This window comes from Ochotona princeps, chromosome 2 (genome assembly GCF_030435755.1).
Source record: "Ochotona princeps isolate mOchPri1 chromosome 2, mOchPri1.hap1, whole genome shotgun sequence".
Lineage (NCBI taxonomy): Eukaryota > Metazoa > Chordata > Mammalia > Lagomorpha > Ochotonidae > Ochotona > Ochotona princeps.
In genome coordinates, this window is record NC_080833.1 from 107,147,096 (window position 1) to 107,157,215 (window position 10,120).

Here is a 10,120-nt window from a genome sequence, read left to right on the forward strand (position 1 = left end):
GAACGAAAATGCAAGTAGAGGGTAGTGGGCATTTATCAAGTTTATAGTAATACCATTGAGACATAATTAAAAGAGGGGCTGCATGATAGCTGAATTGGCTAATCCTCCACTTGCAAGCACCAGCATCTCATGTGGGCACTTGTTCGTGTCCCGGCTGCTCCACTTCCCATATAGCTAGCTCCCTGCTTGTGGCCTGGGAAGGCAGCAGAGGATGGCCCAAAGCCTTGGTACCCTGCACCCATGCAGGAGAGTCAGAAGAAGCTCCTGGCTCTTAACTTCAGAGAGGCTCAGCTCCAGTCCTTGTGGGAATGAAGCAGCGGATGAAAGAGCTTCCTCTCTGTCTCTTTTTCTCTCTCTAAAGACTTTCAGTGTCTCCTGCTCTTTGAAATCTGCCTTTCCAAGGAAAATCAATAAATCCTTAAAAAATAATAAAGTCAGAGAAATGTTGAATATATCTTGACAATAGGATGCTGGACTCTGTCATTCTCCAAACCACAATGTCAGGATATACTTAAATAGCAGAATGGTGGACTTACAAATGTTTTTTGAAGGACTATATTATTGTAATAAGATAGGGGAAATCAGTGGGGAGAGTAGAGAAATCCCAGAGCCTTTGTAACTGTATCATAAAATAAATAAATTAGCTAATAAGTAAAGAAAGTAGATACCAAGAAAAATTAAGCCTTTGGAAATATTAAATTCCATGCAGCTAAAGGGAGATATGATTAATTATAAAATCTCATATGACACTTATAACTGGAAAATATGTTGAAAAATCAAGACATCTTTATAAAATATGAAAATATTGGATGTGTAAAATGGGACTTCAAACTTGGAGAGAAAATCAAAATAATTGATTTTAAAGTCCCTGATTCGTTTTTGCATAGATTTGTTTATTTTAATCTTATTTTCTACATGCTATATTAATATTTCTAGCAGTAATTTACTAAGATTTGTAATTCATTTGCAGAAGCTTCATGTATAATTTTCTAAAAGCTTTTAACAGTATAAAATAGTCTTGGAAGTGAGTTGGTCTAAATAATAAAGAGGATGAGAGGTAGGTCAACAAAGATGGTCTACAATGTTTTCCTGCCATGTCCTAGACACTGAGCTGGACCCTGGGGTGTAGTTCCAAGTCTAGAGCATTGTGTTCCTAAAAGCCACCAGGAGAGTCATCTTGAAGAGAGCTACTCAGCGCTCAGAGGAAGAGATGCCCTTAGTGATGGAGCTAGCACATCATCAATTTCTAAGGTCTCCAAGCAGCAGGACAATGAACATCCGTGGAAAAAAATATTGAAAAAACAGGCCACAAACAGCCAAGAAAAAGATGGTGAGTGGATTCTTTGGTTTAATGATGCTCTTGAAGCTGCAGACGGAAAGGAAGTCGATTGGGAATGAGTCTGTGGTTTGAGAAGCTCAGACTACACACTAGGTGTCTGAGGTCAGCAGACAGATTTATAGGAAAGGAGTAGCGTTCTGGAACACAGAGCACAGGATTCCTGCAGGCTACAGCTCTGCCTCTCTGTCGTGACATCTCAGCCTCTCATAAGGGCACAGGAGGAGGAAGTGGGGGAAATATTTCATCACGTTCTTCCCCCAGTTCTTGTTCTTACAGGCTCAAGGTCAGCCTCTGTGGAAGCCTCCAAAATGCTGCCCGTTCAACCCTCTTCAGCGGCTGGAGCGTCCTGAGGGCTGACTGAAGCTGTGTGACACTGCACACAGCTGTCACCACCCCAGAGCTGCAGCCACATCCACTGCTGGCCATAGCAGCTCCTAATAGACCAGAGGGCACTCGGGCGAACAATTAGAGGTGGGACACAATGGATGCTCTTGTAAGGGGGCTGGCATTGCTGTTGATGCTACTGGAAGGACATCTGGGCAGGAGTCTTTTGGAACTGAAGCAAAGTTAAGCAAGAGGTCAAACCCAGCCCACATACACCTCGTGTATCACCTTAGAATTCTTTCTTGGGCCCGGTGGTGTGGCCTAGCGGCTAAAGTCCTCGCCTTGAAAACCCCGGGATGCTATATGGGCTCCGGTTCTATTCCCGGCTGCTCCACTTCCCATCCAGCTCCCTACCTGTGGCCTGGGAAAGCAGTTGAGGACGGCCCAATGCTTTGGAACCCTGCACCCTTGTGGGAGACCTGTAAGAGGTTCCAGGTTCCTGGCTTCAGATCAGTGCAGCACCGGCCATTGCGGTCACTTGGGGAGTGAATCATCGGACGGAAGATCTTCCTCCCTGTCTCTCCTCCTCTCTGCATATCTGACTTTGTAATAAAAAAAAAATCTTTTTTTTTTAAAAAGAATCCTTTCTTATCCATGCATTCTTTTAAAAAAATAAAAAACAAATTCTTCATTTAATAAATCTAAATTCATGTTAAAAACACACACACACATACACACACAAAGTGTATATCACCCCTTAGAATGAATTGATCTGAGGTGTACTGTCTTCACACCATCATTAAAGTTTTTTTCAAAAGAGAGAACTAAAAACCTAAGTAAAACACAACACTTTTTCCAGGGAACAGAGTCTTTCCTTAACTATTATGATGAGCCAATGCCATTCACAAAATCAAAAAATGAGAGGAGAGACCCCCACAAACACAAATCTATCTGGGAAAACTGAACATAAACATGGCAATTTTTAAAATGAAAGCTTTATATTTCACATTAAAATGCCAACTAGGCAGTGTCAAAATGACACCTGTTTCTTCACTTGATTTGCGATCTTACTTCTTGCAGTTGTTACAGGCGTGATGCGGCAGTTTGGCTTTAAAATCTGAAAGGAACACGTTAGTGTCTCCTCCACACTCATCATGGGACTTGCGTTTTCAACTCTTCGCAATAGTGAAGTGCAGAGAAGAGAGAGACCAACTACTTTGCAGCATCTCAGATCTATCTTCAATTGCCGAATGGGTTCTACATACAACATCAAAAATCATGCTTACAGAGAAATTTTCCAATTAGTTCTGCATGAAATGTGAAGGATATTCCTCAGTCATTTTCACCATAGCCTAAGACAGCTTTATCAGTGTCAGACCATAGAGGATCACAAAGAACACCTGGACCTGGTGTATCAGTTGGCCGTGTAATACTCTGAATCTGTTCTGTAGATTGACAATCCATGACAACAAAATATTTTCTCACCCACAATGATTGCTATCAGCAAGTGGTTAAAACAGTCTATGAAAGTTTTCCATCCTTGAATGTTGTGTCTTCTTTTACATTTGAAATAAAGTAATATTGGCACACTCATGGTTCCCTCTGAGAAGAAAAGAATTCTCAGGTTGTTTGATTTTGCAAGTCAACAAGAGGCAGATCGCCTCCATTGGCTGCTTTCTCTGGTTCACACAGTCCTTAAGAAACACGTCATTGCTTTCTCACAGAGAACCACCAGACCCAAAAGCTAAAGCAAGTCACAATATAGTCCAAGTTCTAATAGTGTAGGCTGGCCTGTTTAATGTTATTGTCTGTTTAAGCGTGTGCCGACCTCTGTAACTTTTGCTTTGTCTGCTGAGATGTTACTGCTTTTAGAATTAGCATATTGCTACCAGTGACCACCCTGCTGTTGTACACATAGCCTGATTTTTTGTACATTCACTCTAACTATAAAAACTTCGTTTTTCCTTCCCCTCTGTGTGCTATCCTGTGAAATAGTTGCTGCCCTGCTCCATAATAAATTCATTTTCTTGAAAAGGTTGAAGATTCTGCATTCTGATGTACAAGGCATCACTAAGACCAGGAAACCACAGTCAGTGCTCAGCGACCACTGATAGCTTTAGTTGTCACTTTCTCTACTCATAAAATGACTGCCTCTTGCGGGCCTTTGTAATTCTAATACATATACATATATATACTACACATATACTATACATATACTACATAGTATATATAGACATATAATACATATAATACTATATAAGATATATAGTGTGTGTATTATAGATATATATGTATATTTTCATGTATCACATATATGAGATAGAGATATATTATAGGTATGTAAATTCCGAGGGCCTCATCCTAACTGGCACAGTTCACGATTGTTCCTGTTATCACTGTCTGTTTTATCAATGCCGCCTCTGTAACCCAAGCCTCAGTCACCTATCTGATCTTCAACGTGTCACCTACTATTCAACTTTGATACATAGACACTATTCCTGGCCTTCTAAATGGCTCCTCAAGGACATTGATCTATTTCTCGAGCCTCGAATATGCTTTTCTGTGTGTATTCATTGAAAACTACGGTGATTGTGTTTCAGTTTTGGGAAGGAACACAATGGATCATCCTATCTCAAATCCTCTGAAATGAAGAACTGGCTTAGTTTTTCTGGGTTGTGAGGGTCTCAGAAAGATACAGAATTAATTAGGTTTAGAGTACAGAGTATAGATTATAAATCATCTGTGTTGTTTTCTGATTTCTTCCACCCCACAGTTCACCTTCCTTCATTGGTATGATCAAGGTCGCAAGCTGCAGAGTCCCTTGGCATAGCCAGTGGTGAGTAGATGGACGTGTTCTTGCCTCATAGCCTACTTATCCTGACCTTGAGCTTTGTCCCCAGCATTACTAACCCAGCAAGTCAGACAGAACCTGGATAAGAGAGGACTTGCTTCCTAATACGCATACAGTCCCATGAATCATGAATGGAGAGAGGGCAGGGAATTGTGCCATTATTGCTGCCTTATTCTCCACAGTAATGCTTACAAGTCACTCTCTTGGACCTTGTTCAACAAATTTGTCCCCTTTCCCCCTTTCATAGTTAGTTCATTTGCTTCATATATCCAGATTTGTACAAAGGAACATAGACATCCCCAAGCGTTTACATGTTTCATCACTTTGCTAGCTTGCTCATTTTTTTTTTCCTGTGCTGGACTCAGAACAGTCCCTGAAGCTAACTTGGCAGCAGAAAAAGTCTGGAAAATATGAACAGGATACTTCAGGGGCTGTTTAGGGTGGAGGTACACTTGGTAGAAGTCTGACATTGCTTTTGAATCTGCTATAGAGTGCATCTGTACATGTATATGTGTATCTATGTGGTTGTTTTTAAAGATTTATTCATTTTATTACAGCCAGATATACACAGAGGAAGAGAGACAGAGAGGGAGATCTTCCGTCCGATGATTCACTCCCCAAGTGAGCCGCAACGGGCCGATGCGCTCCGATCCGAAGCCGGGAACCAGGAACCTCTTCCGGGTCTCCCACGCGGGTGCAGTGTCCCAATGCATTGGGCCGTCCTCAACTGCTTTCCCAGGCCACAAGCAGGGAGCTGGATGGGAAGTGGAGCTGCCGAGATTAGAACCGGCGCCCATATGGGATCCCGGGGCTTTCAAGGCGAGGACTTTAGCCGCTAGGCCACGCCGCCGGGCCCTATGTGGTTTTAAGAAAATAATTTGTTTTATTTTACACACACACACACACACACACACACAGAGTCCATCTCCTTGTTTATGCCTCAGATACCTCCAACAACCAGGAACCAGGGACTTAATCTGAGTCTCCCTTATGGATGCATTCCTCCCAGGATATGCATTAGCAGTAAGTTGCAATTGGAAGTGGAGTCAGGACTTGAATTTAGGCAGTCTGATATAGTGTAAGAGTGGCTTCTTAATCACTATGCAAAAGTGCTGTCCCTATACTTATTTCTAAGGATGCATTAAGTGATTATGTTTTGTTTTTAAGGATAATACATGTACTATGTGTTGTTTTAAGGATGATACATACGTTGAGTGTGTGTACACATTCCAAAGCAGAGCATGTCTTTCAGATCAGCTTAAGCTTTGAAAAGGTGCTTACAAATTGGATTGGCAGCTTCAGAGCCAGACATCATTGAAATGAATGCTAGTCTTAACAGTACTCATACATCTTGGGGCAAGTTATTGAACTTTTCTGCCTCAGTCCTCCACTGTAGAATATGGACTTTGATAGCCTTCACTTTATGAGTTAATTAGGAGATTCAACGAATTAACACAACTGAAGTTCATATCCTTGCTGCTACCTGAACATTTGATGCACATCAAATGTTATCATCATTATCATCATCATCATCATCTTTGTTAATAACCTTCCAGAAGCATGCCACGCCAATCAACAGACTGTTTTTCCTTATTGTTAAGTGTAAGGCCAACATTGAATAGCCCATTGCAGTCACAAATTGTTTTCCTGCATGACTTAGGACATGAGCATTGCGATCCGGAGCATGCAGACACACGGTGTGGCAACACTGCCCTGTCGCCCCTCAGAGACCTGGCCTGTGTCTCTTCCCACTCAGGTTATGCTTGTGTATAAGGGAGTGAACTGGGTATCAATGCCTTTGTATTCAGGATCATAGATCATTTCACCCAGGAGCAAGACTCACTGAATCCTAAGTTATCTTCTTTCAAACAGAAATTTTCCTATAGAAAAAAAAAGTAACAAAGAAACAAGCTTAAAAACAAATGTATGGGCCCGGTGGTGTGGCCTAGCGGCTAAAGTCCTTGCCTTGAAAGCCCCGGGATCCCATATGGGCGCCGGTTCTAATCTCGGCAGCTCCACTTCCCATCCAGCTCCCGGCCTGGGAAAGCAGTTGAGGACGGCCCAATGCATTGGGACCCTGCACCCGTGTGGGAGACCTGGAAGAGGTTCCTGGTTCCCAGCTTCGGATCGGAGCGCATCGGCCCATTGCGGCTCACTTGGGGAGTGAATCATCAGACGGAAGATCTTCCTCTCTGTCTCTCCTCCTCTGTGTATATCTGGCTGTAATAAAATGAATAAATCTTAAAAAAAAACAAATGTATGATTGAAAATTATACCATGTACTCAAAAATAAGATGAAATACATGATATGGAAATACATTTTGCAAAATAGTAAGAAAAAAATGAAAATAATGGAGAAGGAGATGCAGCCAATGCAATATGGTACATTTATATGTGACTGACACATGTATGAAAGCTAGTAACATAGAGACATTCTTATTATCTATTCCTATAAAATACACACATTCAAATTAAATATGCATATATTGATAACTGCAACAAAGAGAGTGGATGTCTAGGAAAAAGCATTAAAGATTTTATGCCTTTCTGCAAGACCAACTGATGGTTCATTCAGTCACTATTTATTGGAGTGCAAGATAGCTAAGAGGTAGAAGGTACACACACTGTACCCAAACAGCACCAATTTTAGAACTTTTACTTTATGAAGATTATCATAAAATGTGAAAATAGGAATACTCAAGATTATAAAAAATGTTTATGAATTATGCTGGAAACACCTGAATACTTACTATTAATTTTTATGTACAGACACCAATAATTAAAACTATCTGTGGTTCTGTTTTTAGGCATGGGAAGATATTTATTGAGTGACGTTGTTTTGTTGCAAATTGATTGAAGCTGGCGTTGTGGCACAGCAAGTCAAGTATTCCATACAGGAGCACTGATTTGTGTCCCGGTTGCTCCACTTCCAATCTGCTCTTCTGCTAATGTGCCTAAGAAGGCAGCAGGTGATGACCCAAGAGCTTGGGTCCTTGTCACTTAGCTGGTAGGCCAGAATGGGCTGGCTGGCTGGCTCCTGACTTCAGGCTGACCCTGCCAGGTTGCTGAGGCCATTTGGAGAGTGAACTTGCACCTGGAAGATATTTTCTATCTCCCCCTCTCTTCCTCCTTCCCTTTTTATTTCCCTCTCTCTTTCTAACAGGTGCATATTTAAGAAACAAGTATTATATTTTGATTGAAATTACTGTATAATAAAATACTCTTTTCAGAATATATACTTGGTGGTTTGCTTGGTTTGTGTTTTTTTTTTTGTCATTGTAGACTTGTTTGTAGGCAGATTATTTACCATGAACAGCTCTCTATTAGTAAAAACCATTTGGTCTGAAGACAGGTTTTCAAATTTTCCAAAGCACTGGCTGTTGTCTACAAATGTGTCTGATAAATGCTTTGCTAAGAATTTTCTTTGCATTTCTTTTTCTTATTCCCTCTTTTTCAGTTTTATTTTTTCTCACCTCTTTTCCAGCTGTGCATTTTTGCTTCAGTTCCAGCAACTCCTCATTAGTTCACTCCTCAGGAGCCTCCTCTGGGTGGTTTGCCATCCCAGCCGCAGCCTGGTTGATTCTTGCCACCTCCTCATCGTGGCAAACCCCTTGAGGTGACGGTTGAAGCTCTTGAGTGTGCTCCTCACTCATCCTTGGTGACATCACTTCAAGGTCAAATGAGGTTTCTGATGCAGTCATGCATGTTGCAATCCTTCCAGAAACTCCTCAGGGTGTTCCTGGATGCAGCAGCAATCCAGGAGGAGGTCCTTCTTCAGTAGTGCATTTTAAAAAATATTTATATTTATTGGAAAGGTAAATTTTATGTAGGGAGAAGGAGAGACAGAGAGAGAAGGTCTTCCATCCCCTTGTTCACTCGTCAAATAGCAGGGAGTGAGCATTGGCCTAGAATATAAGCTTGGATTTGATCCCTGGCTCCTAATTCCAGCTTCCTGCATTGCATACCCTGTGAGGCAATGGTGATGGTTAAAGTCATTGGATACTTGCTATTCACCTATATGAGCTTATAGATGGATTAAGATTATAGATAGATTTCTTAACACATGCCTACTTACAAAAACACATGACTTAATAAAGTGTTGTAGAAGTGTATTACTTGAGTTGGGAATTGGAGGGGGTATAGAATTATAAGATAGCCAGAAAGTAGAGAGGGATTTGAAAAAAGTCTGTTAGAGGAAAGGGTAAGTAGTGCTGCTATAAAAATAGGAAGTAACAAGAGTAGTCAATAGTAACAGTAACAGCAGTCACATCACTAGCAGTAATGGGAGCACTTACTATAGGGTTGCCACCAAATATTAAACTCTTATGATGCCTGGGTCACTGATATAAATATTTAAACTCCACTGACTCCTTCCAAGAAAACATACTGAGTCTTCAATGAAGTTTTTAAGATTTACTTCTTTATTTGAAAGTAAAAACCAGAGATAGAGAGAGCGAGATAGAGAAGGTAGGGAAGACACACAGAGAGAAGGTAGAGAATGAGAAAGAGAAAAAGAGAGAAAAAAATCAGAGAGGTGAGACAGAGGGATAAAAAGACAGGGCCTGGCATGATAGCATAGGGGTTGAAGTCCTTGCCTTGAGAAGGTCTCCCTAAGAAACCATTGAACTTAATTGGACAGTAAGTTGCTGAACTCTATGCTTGGTATATGCTTGCAATGAAGGAATCTCAACTGAACTTGAACAGTGGTATGCAACAAGGTGGAGGAATCCACCATGGGGGGAGGGTTAGGGGAGGAGTGAGGGGAATCGCAGTACCTACAAAACTGTGTCACATAATACAATGTAATTAATAAATAAATTTTAAAAATAGTCCTTGCCTTGAACACGTCAGTATCCCATATGGGCTCCGATTCTAATCCTGGCAGCTCCACTTCCCATCCAGCTCCCTGCCTGTGGCCTGGGAAAGCAGTCAATGACGACCTAAAGCTTTGGGACCCTGCACCCACGTGCATGGGAGACTGGGAAGAAGCTCCTGGCTCCTGGTTTCGGACTGGCTCAGCTCCAGCCATTGCGACTATTTGGGGAGTGAACCATCAGATGGAAGATCTTCCTCTCTATATATCTATACCTTTCCAATAAAAATAAATAAATCTTAAAAGGAAAAAAAGACAGAGAAAGAGCCCTTCCATTTGCTAACTCACTTTGAAGATGGCTGACCAGTCCAGGCCAAAAGCCAGGAGCCAGGGGCTTCAGCTGACTCTCCTGGTGGCTGCTCGGGCCCTACTACTTGGGCCACCCTCTCTTGCTTTGCCCATCCAGGGGTTGGTTCAAAAGTGGAGCAACCAGGACACAATCTGGCGCCCGAATGGGATTCTAGCACCTCAAGGCACAGCTTCACAGGAAGCACACGCAATATTCTGTTGAAAGGCAAAGTCCTGAACGGTAGAATGCAAATTCAGAAGTTTCTTTTTAAAATTATTCTTTAAAATTAGTTTTTGTCATTTTTCTGTGATAGAAACTCTAGTATCATGTTAATTTAACTGTTGTACAGACAGTCCTGTTATTTGGGAGTAGAGACGCGTACTGCAATGCATTTCCACTGTCCAGTATGTGAGTCTCCATTATACTGATCAACTATGAGAATAT

The 10,120-nt window shown here is 41.5% G+C and overlaps 1 pseudogene; it reads right to left on the bottom strand.

The window, feature by feature from the left end:
- Positions 1-2,693: 2,693 nt before the first annotated feature.
- Positions 2,694-8,006, bottom strand: LOC101517998 (serine/threonine-protein phosphatase PP1-gamma catalytic subunit-like; annotated as a pseudogene).
- Positions 8,007-10,120: the final 2,114 nt, after the last annotated feature.